At 55.7% G+C, this 14,011-nt stretch overlaps 1 protein-coding gene across 1 annotated transcript in view; it reads right to left on the minus strand.

Annotated features, from left to right (window-relative positions):
• LOC138570280 (zinc finger protein 432-like) overlaps positions 1-13,809 on the minus strand; it is a 57,509-nt gene extending 43,700 nt beyond the window's left edge. The window contains exon 1 of the mRNA XM_069649048.1: positions 13,709-13,809. The gene's annotated coding sequence lies outside the window, so the exon portion shown is untranslated. The remainder of the gene's footprint in view (positions 1-13,708) is intronic.
• Between the last annotated feature and the right edge of the window lie 202 nt (positions 13,810-14,011).

The following is a 14,011-nucleotide window of genomic DNA, read 5'->3' on the forward strand; positions in this document are numbered from 1 at the left end:
CCCCCACATCCCCCCCCCTCCCACCCACCCCCACCCTACCCCCATCATCATCTGCCCCAAACCATCATAGCCTACCCCAATACCCCATCCACACCCCCTCCATCATAACCACCCCCCATCATCATCTGCCCCAACCATCATAACCTACCCCCAATACCCCCCCATCCACACCCCCTCCATCATAACCACCCCTACCCCATCATCATCTGCCCCAACCATCATAACCTACCCCCAATCCCCCCATCCACACCCCTCCATCATAACCACCACTACCCCCATCATCATCTGCCCCAACCATCATAACCTACCCCCAATAGCCCCATCCACACCCCCCTCCATCATACCCACCCCTACCCCCAACATCATCATCTGCCCCACCCATCATAACCTACCCCCAATCCCCCCCATCCACACCCCCTCCATCATAACCACCCCCATCATCATCATCATATACCCCAACCATCATAACCTACCCCCAATCCCCCCCATCCACACCCCTCCATCATAATCACCCCTACCCCCATCATCATCATCATCTGCCCCAACCATCATAACCTACCCCCAATACCCCTTCCACACCCCCTCCATCATACCCACCCCTACCCCCAACATCATCATCTGCCCCACCCATCATAACCTACCCCCAATCCCCCCCATCCACACCCCCTCCATCATAACCACCCCCATCATCATCATCATCATCATATACCCCAACCATCATAACCTACCCCCAATCCCCCCCATCCACACCCCTCCATCATAACCACCCCTACCCCCATCATCATCATCATCTGCCCCAACCATCATAACCTACCCCCAATACCCCCATCCACACCCCCTCCATCATAACCACCCCTACCCCCATCATCATCATCTGCCCCAACCATCATAACCTACCCCCAATACCCCCCATCCACACCCCCTCCATCATAACCACCCCTACCCCATCATCATCTGCCCCAATCATCATAGCCTACCCCCAATACCCCCATCCACACCCCCTCCATCATAACCACCCCCATCATCATCTGCCCCAACCATCATAACCTACCCCCCAATACCCCCCATCCACACCCCCTCCATCATAACCACCCCTACCCCATCATCATCTGCCCCAACCATCATAACCTACCCCCAATCCCCCCATCCACACCCCATCCATCATAACCACCACTACCCCCATCATCATCTGCCCCCAACCATCATAACCTACCCCCAATACCCCCATCCACACCCCCTCCATCATACCCACCCCTACCCCCAACATCATCATCTGCCCCACCCATCATAACCTACCCCAATCCCCCCCATCCACACCCCCTCCATCATAACCACCCCCATCATCATCATCATCATATACCCCAACCATCATAACCTACCCCCAATCCCCCCCATCCACACCCCTCCATCATAACCACCCCTACCCCCATCATCATCATCTGCCCCAACCATCATAACCTACCCCCAATACCCCCATCCACACCCCCTCCATCATACCCACCCCTACCCCCAACATCATCATCTGCCCCACCCATCATAACCTACCCCCAATCCCCCCATCCAACCCCCTCCATCATAACCACCCCCATCATCATCATCATATACCCCAACCATCATAACCTACCCCAATCCCCCCCATCCACACCCCTCCATCATAACCACCCCTACCCCCATCATCATCATCATCTGCCCCAACCATCATAACCTACCCCCAATACCCCCATCCACACCCCCTCCATCATAACCACCCCCATCATCATCATCTGCCCCAACCATCATAACCTACCCCCAATACCCCCCCATCCACACCCCCCTCCATCACAACCACCCCTACCCCCATCATCATCAGCCCCAACCATCATAACCTACCCCCAATACCCCCATCCACACCGCTCCATCATAACCACCCCTACCCCCATCAGCATCATCTGCCCCAACCATCATAACCTACCCCCAATACCCCCATCCACACCCCCTCCATCATAACCACCCCCATCATCATCATCATCTGCCCCAACCATCATAACCTACCCCCAATACCCCCATCCACACCCCCTCCATCATAACCACCCCCATCATCATCATCTGCCCCAACCATCATAACCTACCCCCATCCACACCCCTCCATCACCAACCACCCCTACCCCCATCATCATCATCATCATCAGCCCCAACCATCATAACCTACCCCCAATACCCCCATCCACACCCCTCCATCATAACCACCCCTACCCCCATCAGCATCATCTGCCCCAACCATCATAACCTACCCCCAATACCCCATCCACACCCCCTCCATCATAACCACCCCATCATCATCATCATCTGCCCCAACCATCATAACCTACCCCCAATACCCCCATCCACACCCCCTCCATCATAACCACCCCCATCATCATCATCATCTGCCCCAACCATCATAACCTACCCCAAAATACCCCCATCCACACCCCCTCCATCATAAACCACCCCATCATCATCATCTGCCCCAACCATCATAACCTACCCCCAATACCCCCATCCACACCCCCTCCATCACAACCACCCCTACCCCCATCATCATCATCAGCCCCAACCATCATAACCTACCCCCAATACCCCCATCCACACCCCTCCATCATAACCACCCCTACCCCCATCAGCATCATCTGCCCCAACCATCATAACCTACCCCCAATACCCCCATCCACACCCCCTCCATCATAACCACCCCCATCATCTGCCCCAACCATCATAACCTACCCCCAATACCCCCATCCACACCCCTCCATCATAACCACCCCTACCCCCAACATCATCATCTGCCCCACCCATCATAACCTACCCCCAATCCCCCCATCCACACCCCCTCCATCATAACCACCCCCATCATCATCTTCATCTGCCCCAACCATCATAACCTACCCCCAATCCCCCCATCCACACCCCTCCATCATAACCACCCCTACCCCCAACATCATCATCTGCCCCACCCATCATAACCTACCCCAATCCCCCCATCCACACCCCTCCATCATAACCACCCCTACCCCCAACATCATCATCTGCCCCAACCATCATAACCTACCCCCAATATCCCCATCCACACCCCTCCATCATAACCACCCCTACCCCCATCATCATCATCATCTGCCCCAACCATCATAACCTACCCCCAATACCCCCATCCACACCCCCTCCATCATACCCACCCCTACCCACAACATCATCATCTGCCCCACCCATCATAACCTACCCCCAATCCCCCCATCCACACCCCCTCCATCATAACCACCCCATCATCATCATCATCTGCCCCAACCATCATAACCTACCCCCAATACCCCCTACCCGCAATACCCCCATCCACACCCCCTCCATCATACCCACCCCCATCATCATCATCATCTGCCCCAACCATTATAACCTACCCCCAATACCCCCATCCACACCCCCTCCATCATACCCACCCCTACCCCCATCATCATCATCTGCCCCAACCATCATAACCTACCCCCAATACCCCCATCCACACCCCCTCCATCATACCCACCCTACCCACAACATCATCTGCCCCACCCATCATAACCTACCCCCAATCCCCCCATCCACACCCCCTCCATCATAACCACCCCATCATCATCATCTGCCCCAACCATCATAACCTACCCCCAATACCCCCTACCCCCAATACCCCCATCCACACCCCCTCCATCATACCCACCCTCATCATCATCTGCCCCAACCATTATAACCTACCCCCATCCACACCCCCTCCATCATACCCACCCCTACCCCCATCATCATCATCTGCCCCAACCATCATAACCTACCCCCAATACCCCCATCCACACCCCTCCATGATAACCACCCCTACCCCCATCATCATCATCTGCCCCAACCATCATAACCTACCCCCAACCCCCCCATCCACACCCCCTCCATCATAACCACCCCCATCATCTGCCCCAACCATCCATAACCTACCCCCAATACCCCCATCCACACCCCCTCCATCATACCCACCCCTACCCCAAACATCATCATCTGCCCCACCCATCATACCCTACCCCAATCCCATCCATCCACACCCCCTCCATCATAACCACCCCCATCATCTGCCCCAACCATCATAACCTACCCCCAATACCCCCATCCACACCCCTCCATCATAACCACCCCTACCCCCATCATCATCATCATCTGCCCCACCCATCATAACCTACCCCATACCCCCAATACCCCCATCACACCCCCTCCCATCATACCCACCCCTACCCCCAACATCATCATCTGCCCCACCCATCATAACCTACCCCCAATACCCCCATCCACACCCCCTCCATCATACCCACCCCTACCCCCATCATCATCATCTGCCCCACCCATCATAACCTACCCCCAATCCCCCCCATCCACACCCCCTCCATCATAACCACCCCCATCATCTGCCCCAACCATCATAACCTACCCCCAATACCCCCATCCACACCCCCTCCATCATACCCACCCCTACCCCCAACATCATCATCTGCCCCACCCATCATAACCTACCCCCAACCCCCCCATCCACACCCCCTCCATCATAACCACCCCCATCATCATCATCATCTGCCCCAACATCATAACCTACCCCCAATACCCCCATCCACACCCCTCCATCATAACCACCCCTACCCCATCATCATCTGCCCCAACCCATCATACCTACCCCAATACCCCCCATCCACACCCCCTCCATCATAACCACCCCTACCCCATCATCATCTGCCCCAACCATCATAGCCTATCCCCAATACCCCCATCCACACCCCTCCATCATAACCACCCCCATCATCATCTGCCCCAACCATCATAACCTACCCCCAATACCCCCCATCCACACCCCCTCCATCATACCCACCCCTACCCCCAACAATCATCATCTGCCCCACCCATCATAACCTACCCCCCAATCCCCCCCATCCACACCCCCTCCATCATAACCACCCCCATCATCATCATCATCTGCCCCAACCATCATAACCTACCCCCAATACCCCCCATCCACACCCCTCCATCATAACCACCCCTACCCCATCATCATCTGCCCCAACCATCATAACCTACCCCCAATACCCCCCATCCACACCCCCTCCATCATAACCACCCCTACCCCATCATCATCTGCCCCAACCATCATAGCCTACCCCCAATACCCCCATCCACACCCCCTCCATCATAACCACCCCATCATCATCTGCCCCAACCATCATAACCTACCCCCAATACCCCCCATCCACACCCCCTCCATCATAACCACCCCTACCCCATCATCATCTGCCCCAACCATCATAACCTACCCCCAATCCCCCCATCCACACCCCCTCCATCATAACCACCACTACCCCCATCATCATCTGCCCCAACCATCATAACCTACCCCCAATAGCCCCATCCACACCCCCTCCATCATACCCACCCCTACCCCACATCATCATCTGCCCCACCCATCATAACCTACCCCCAATCCCCCCCATCCACACCCCCTCCATCATAACCACCCCCATCATCATCATCATCATCATATACCCCAACCATCATAACCTACCCCCAATCCCCCCCATCCACACCCCTCCATCATAACCACCCCTACCCCCATCATCATCATCTGCCCCAACCATCATAACCTACCCCCAATACCCCATCCACACCCCCTCCATCATACCCACCCCTACCCCCAACATCATCATCTGCCCCACCCATCATAACCTACCCCCAATCCCCCCCATCCACACCCCCTCCATCATAACCACCCCCATCATCATCATCATCATCATATACCCCAACCATCATAACCTACCCCCAATCCCCCCATCCACACCCCTCCATCATAACCACCCCTACCCCCATCATCATCATCATCTGCCCCAACCATCATAACCTACCCCCAATACCCCCATCCACACCCCCTCCATCATAACCACCCCTACCCCCATCATCATCATCTGCCCCAACCATCATAACCTACCCCCAATACCCCCCATCCACACCCCCTCCATCATAACCACCCCTACCCCATCATCATCTGCCCCAATCATCATAGCCTACCCCCAATACCCCCATCCACACCCCCTCCATCATAACCACCCCCATCATCATCTGCCCCAACCATCATAACCTACCCCCAATACCCCCCATCCACACCCCCTCCATCATAACCACCCCTACCCCATCATCTGCCCCAACCATCATAACCTACCCCCAATCCCCCCCATCCACACCCCATCCATCATAACCACCACTACCCCCATCATCATCTGCCCCAACCATCATAACCTACCCCCAATACCCCCATCCACACCCCCTCCATCATACCCACCCCTACCCCCAACATCATCATCTGCCCCACCCATCATAACCTACCCCCAATCCCCCCATCCCACCCCCTCCATCATAACCACCCCCATCATCATCATCATCATATACCCCAACCATCATAACCTACCCCCAATCCCCCCCATCCACACCCCTCCATCATAACCACCCCTACCCCCATCATCATCATCATCATCTGCCCCAACCATCATAACCTACCCCCAATACCCCCATCCACACCCCCTCCATCATACCCACCCCTACCCCCATCATCATCATCTGCCCCAACCATCATAACCTACCCCCAATACCCCCATCCACACCCCTCCATGATAACCACCCCTACCCCCATCATCATCATCTGCCCCAACCATCATAACCTACCCCCAACCCCCCCATCCACACCCCCTCCATCATAACCACCCCCATCATCTGCCCAACCATCATAACCTACCCCCAATACCCCCATCCACACCCCCTCCATCATACCCACCCCTACCCCAAACATCATCATCTGCCCCACCCATCATACCCTACCCCCAATCCCCTCCATCCACACCCCCTCCATCATAACCACCCCCATCATCTGCCCCAACCATCATAACCTACCCCCAATTACCCCCATCCACACCCCTCCATCATAACCACCCCTACCCCCATCATCATCATCATCTGCCCCACCCATCATAACCTACCCCCAATACCCCCATCCACACCCCCTCCATCATACCCACCCCTACCCCCAACATCATCATCTGCCCCACCCATCATAACCTACCCCCAATACCCCCATCCACACCCCCTCCATCATACCCACCCCTACCCCCATCATCATCATCTGCCCCACCCATCATAACCTACCCCCAATCCCCCCCATCCACACCCCCTCCATCATAACCACCCCCATCATCTGCCCCAACCATCATAACCTACCCCCAATACCCCCATCCACACCCCCTCCATCATACCCACCCCTACCCCCAACATCATCATCTGCCCCACCCATCATAACCTACCCCCAACCCCCCCATCCACACCCCCTCCATCATAACCACCCCCATCATCATCATCATCTGCCCCAACCATCATAACCTACCCCCAATACCCCCATCCACACCCCTCCATCATAACCACCCCTACCCCCATCATCATCTGCCCCAACCATCATAACCTACCCCCAATACCCCCCATCCACACCCCCTCCATCATAACCACCCCTACCCCATCATCATCTGCCCCAACCATCATAGCCTATCCCCAATACCCCCATCCACACCCCCTCCATCATAACCACCCCATCATCTGCCCCAACCATCATAACCTACCCCCAATACCCCCCATCCACACCCCCTCCATCATACCCACCCCTACCCCCAACATCATCATCTGCCCCACCCATCATAACCTACCCCCAATCCCCCCATCCACACCCCCTCCATCATAACCACCCCCATCATCATCATCATCTGCCCCAACCATCATAACCTACCCCCAATACCCCCCATCCACACCCCTCCATCATAAACCACCCCTACCCCCATCATCATCTGCCCCAACCATCATAACCTACCCCCAATACCCCCCATCCACACCCCCTCCATCATAACCACCCCTACCCCATCATCATCTGCCCCAACCATCATAGCCTACCCCCAATACCCCCATCCACACCCCCTCCATCATAACCACCCCATCATCATCTGCCCCAACCATCATAACCTACCCCCAATACCCCCCATCCACACCCCCTCCATCATAACCACCCCTACCCCATCATCATCTGCCCCAACCATCATAACCTACCCCCAATCCCCCCATCCACACCCCCCTCCATCATAACCACCACTACCCCCATCATCATCTGCCCCAACCATCATAACCTACCCCCAATAGCCCCATCCACACCCCCTCCATCATACCCACCCCTACCCCAACATCATCATCTGCCCCACCCATCATAACCTACCCCCAATCCCCCCCATCCACACCCCCTCCATCATAACCACCCCCATCATCATCATCATCATATACCCCAACCATCATAACCTACCCCCAATCCCCCCCATCCACACCCCTCCATCATAACCACCCCTACCCCCATCATCATCATCTGCCCCAACCATCATAACCTACCCCCAATACCCCATCCACACCCCCTCCATCATACCCACCCCTACCCCCAACATCATCATCTGCCCCACCCATCATAACCTACCCCCAATCCCCCCCATCCACACCCCCTCCATCATAACCACCCCCATCATCATCATCATCATCATATACCCCAACCATCATAACCTACCCCAATCCCCCCCATCCACACCCCTCCATCATAACCACCCCTACCCCCATCATCATCATCATCTGCCCCAACCATCATAACCTACCCCCAATACCCCCATCCACACCCCCTCCATCATAACCACCCCTACCCCCATCATCATCATCTGCCCCAACCATCATAACCTACCCCCAATACCCCCCATCCACACCCCCTCCATCATAACCACCCCTACCCCATCATCATCTGCCCCAATCATCATAGCCTACCCCCAATACCCCCATCCACACCCCCTCCATCATAACCACCCCCATCATCATCTGCCCCAACCATCATAACCTACCCCCAATACCCCCCATCCACACCCCCTCCATCATAACCACCCCTACCCCATCATCATCTGCCCCAACCATCATAACCTACCCCCAATCCCCCCATCCACACCCCATCCATCATAACCACCACTACCCCCATCATCATCTGCCCCAACCATCATAACCTACCCCCAATACCCCCATCCACACCCCCTCCATCATACCCACCCCTACCCCCAACATCATCATCTGCCCCACCCATCATAACCTACCCCCAATCCCCCCCATCCACACCCCTCCATCATAACCACCCCTACCCCCATCATCATCATCATCATCTGCCCCAACCATCATAACCTACCCCCAATACCCCCATCCACACCCCCTCCATCATACCCACCCCTACCCCCAACATCATCATCTGCCCCACCCATCATAACCTACCCCCAATCCCCCCATCCACACCCCCTCCATCATAACCACCCCCATCATCATCATCATATACCCCAACCATCATAACCTACCCCCAATCCCCCCCATCCACACCCCTCCATCATAACCACCCCTACCCCCATCATCATCATCATCTGCCCCAACCATCATAACCTACCCCCAATACCCCCATCCACACCCCCTCCATCATAACCACCCCCATCATCATCATCTGCCCCAACCATCATAACCTACCCCCAATACCCCCCCATCCACACCCCCTCCATCACAACCACCCCTACCCCCATCATCATCATCAGCCCCAACCATCATAACCTACCCCCAATACCCCCATCCACACCGCTCCATCATAACCACCCCTACCCCCATCAGCATCATCTGCCCCAACCATCATAACCTACCCCCAATACCCCCATCCACACCCCCTCCATCATAACCACCCCCATCATCATCATCATCTGCCCCAACCATCATAACCTACCCCCAATACCCCCATCCACACCCCCTCCATCATAACCACCCCCATCATCATCATCTGCCCCAACCATCATAACCTACCCCCATCCACACCCCTCCATCACAACCACCCCTACCCCCATCATCATCATCATCAGCCCCAACCATCATAACCTACCCCCAATACCCCCATCCACACCCCTCCATCATAACCACCCCTACCCCCATCAGCATCATCTGCCCCAACCATCATAACCTACCCCCAATACCCCCATCCACACCCCCTCCATCATAACCACCCCCATCATCATCATCATCTGCCCCAACCATCATAACCTACCCCCAATACCCCCATCCACACCCCCTCCATCATAACCACCCCCATCATCATCATCATCTGCCCCAACCATCATAACCTACCCCAAATACCCCCATCCACACCCCCTCCATCATAACCACCCCCATCATCATCATCTGCCCCAACCATCATAACCTACCCCCAATACCCCCATCCACACCCCCTCCATCACAACCACCCCTACCCCCATCATCATCATCAGCCCCAACCATCATAACCTACCCCCAATACCCCCATCCACACCCCTCCATCATAACCACCCCTACCCCCATCAGCATCATCTGCCCCAACCATCATAACCTACCCCCATCCACACCCCCTCCATCATAACCACCCCCATCATCATCTGCCCCAACCATCATAACCTACCCCCAATCCCCCCATCCACACCCCCTCCATCATAACCACCCCCATCATCATCATCATCTGCCCCAACCATCATAACCTACCCCCAATCCCCCCATCCACACCCCCTCCATCATAACCACCCCCATCATCATCATCATCTGCCCCAACCATCATAACCTACCCCCAATACCCCCACCCACACCCCCTCCATCATACCCACCCCTACCCCCATCATCATCTGCCCCAACCATCATAACCTACCCCCAATCCCCCCATCCACACCCCCTCCATCATAACCACCCCCATCATCATCATCATCATCATCATATACCCCAACCATCATAACCTACCCCCAATCCCCCCCATCCACACCCCTCCATCATAACCACCCCTACCCCCATCATCATCATCATCTGCCCCAACCATCATAACCTACCCCCATCCACACCCCCTCCATCATAACCACCCCTACCCCCATCATCATCATCTGCCCCAACCATCATAACCTACCCCCAATACCCCCCATCCACACCCCCTCCATCATAACCACCCCTACCCCATCATCATCTGCCCCAATCATCATAGCCTACCCCCAATACCCCCATCCACACCCCCTCCATCATAACCACCCCCATCATCATCTGCCCCAACCATCATAACCTACCCCCAATACCCCCCATCCACACCCCCTCCATCATAACCACCCCTACCCCATCATCATCTGCCCCAACCATCATAACCTACCCCCAATCCCCCCATCCACACCCCATCCATCATAACCACCACTACCCCCATCATCATCTGCCCCAACCATCATAACCTACCCCCAATACCCCCATCCACACCCCCTCCATCATACCCACCCCTACCCCCAACATCATCATCTGCCCCACCCATCATAACCTACCCCCAATCCCCCCCATCCACACCCCCTCCATCATAACCACCCCCATCATCATCATCATCATATACCCCAACCATCATAACCTACCCCCAATCCCCCCCATCCACACCCCTCCATCATAACCACCCCTACCCCCATCATCATCATCATCATCTGCCCCAACCATCATAACCTACCCCCAATACCCCCATCCACACCCCCTCCATCATACCCACCCCTACCCCCAACATCATCATCTGCCCCACCCATCATAACCTACCCCCAATCCCCCCATCCACACCCCCTCCATCATAACCACCCCCATCATCATCATCATATACCCCAACCATCATAACCTACCCCCAATCCCCCCCATCCACACCCCTCCATCATAACCACCCCTACCCCCATCATCATCATCATCTGCCCCAACCATCATAACCTACCCCCAATACCCCCATCCACACCCCCTCCATCATAACCACCCCCATCATCATCATCTGCCCCAACCATCATAACCTACCCCCAATACCCCCCCATCCACACCCCCTCCATCACAACCACCCCTACCCCCATCATCATCATCAGCCCCAACCATCATAACCTACCCCCAATACCCCCATCCACACCGCTCCATCATAACCACCCCTACCCCCATCAGCATCATCTGCCCCAACCATCATAACCTACCCCCAATACCCCCATCCACACCCCCTCCATCATAACCACCCCCATCATCATCATCATCTGCCCCAACCATCATAACCTACCCCCAATACCCCCATCCACACCCCCTCCATCATAACCACCCCCATCATCATCATCTGCCCCAACCATCATAACCTACCCCCATCCACACCCCTCCATCACAACCACCCCTACCCCCATCATCATCATCATCAGCCCCAACCATCATAACCTACCCCCAATACCCCCATCCACACCCCTCCATCATAACCACCCCTACCCCCATCAGCATCATCTGCCCCAACCATCATAACCTACCCCCAATACCCCCATCCACACCCCCTCCATCATAACCACCCCCATCATCATCATCATCTGCCCCAACCATCATAACCTACCCCCAATACCCCCATCCACACCCCCTCCATCATAACCACCCCCATCATCATCATCATCTGCCCCAACCATCATAACCTACCCCAAATACCCCCATCCACACCCCCTCCATCATAACCACCCCCATCATCATCATCTGCCCCAACCATCATAACCTACCCCCAATACCCCCATCCACACCCCCTCCATCACAACCACCCCTACCCCCATCATCATCATCAGCCCCAACCATCATAACCTACCCCCAATACCCCCATCCACACCCCTCCATCATAACCACCCCTACCCCCATCAGCATCATCTGCCCCAACCATCATAACCTACCCCCAATACCCCCATCCACACCCCCTCCATCATAACCACCCCCATCATCATCTGCCCCAACCATCATAACCTACCCCCAATCCCCCCATCCACACCCCCTCCATCATAACCACCCCCATCATCATCATCATCTGCCCCAACCATCATAACCTACCCCCAATCCCCCCATCCACACCCCCTCCATCATAACCACCCCCATCATCATCATCATCTGCCCCAACCATCATAACCTACCCCCAATACCCCCATCCACACCCCCTCCATCATACCCACCCCTACCCCCATCATCATCTGCCCCAACCATCATAACCTACCCCCAATCCACCCATCCACACCCCCTCCATCATAACCACCCCCATCATCATCATCATCTGCCCCAACCATCATAACCTACCCCCAATCCCCCCATCCACACCCCCTCCATCATAACCACCCCCATCATCATCATCATCTGCCACAACCATCATAACCTACCCCCAATCCCCCCATCCACACCCCCTCCATCATAACCACCCCCATCATCATCATCATCTGCCCCAACCATCATAACCTACCCCCAATACCCCCATCCACACCCCCTCCATCATAACCACCCCCATCATCATCATCATCTGCCCCAACCATCATAACCTACCCCCAATCGCCCCATCCACACCCCCTCCATCATAACCACCCCTACCCCCATCAGCATCATCTGCCCCACCCATCATAACCTACCCCCAATCCTCCCATCCACACCCCCTCCATCATAACCACCCCCATCCACACCCACCCTCGCAGGCACAATAGAAAGGGCAAATGAAGGAAAAGCCGAGTAGACATTTCTCCGCAAAAGCCTCTGTTCCCGCCCAGAGGAGGGTGGAATGACTCACCGCCAGTAAATGACGCCATGACGGCACCATCTTGCGTTGCACTTAAACCATTAAGAGACAGGGTGCAAAGGCCCTGCACTGACATGCGCAGTGCAGACGCTGAACAGACATGCGCAGTGGAGGCGCTGCACTGACATGCGCAGTAGAGAGACACCGACATCGAGCACATGCGTACAAATGGCTACCGGACAGCGCGCAATAGAAAACGCATGCGTGCTGCTTGGATACGGACCAAGGAGGCATGCGCAGCAGATAACGGAAATAGCCCGCGATAATGAACACTCCCAAGGTGGACTCGCCACA

This window comes from Ambystoma mexicanum, chromosome 2q (assembly GCF_040938575.1).
Source record: "Ambystoma mexicanum isolate Mex_15411 chromosome 2q, UKY_AmexF1_1, whole genome shotgun sequence".
Taxonomy (NCBI): domain Eukaryota; kingdom Metazoa; phylum Chordata; class Amphibia; order Caudata; family Ambystomatidae; genus Ambystoma; species Ambystoma mexicanum.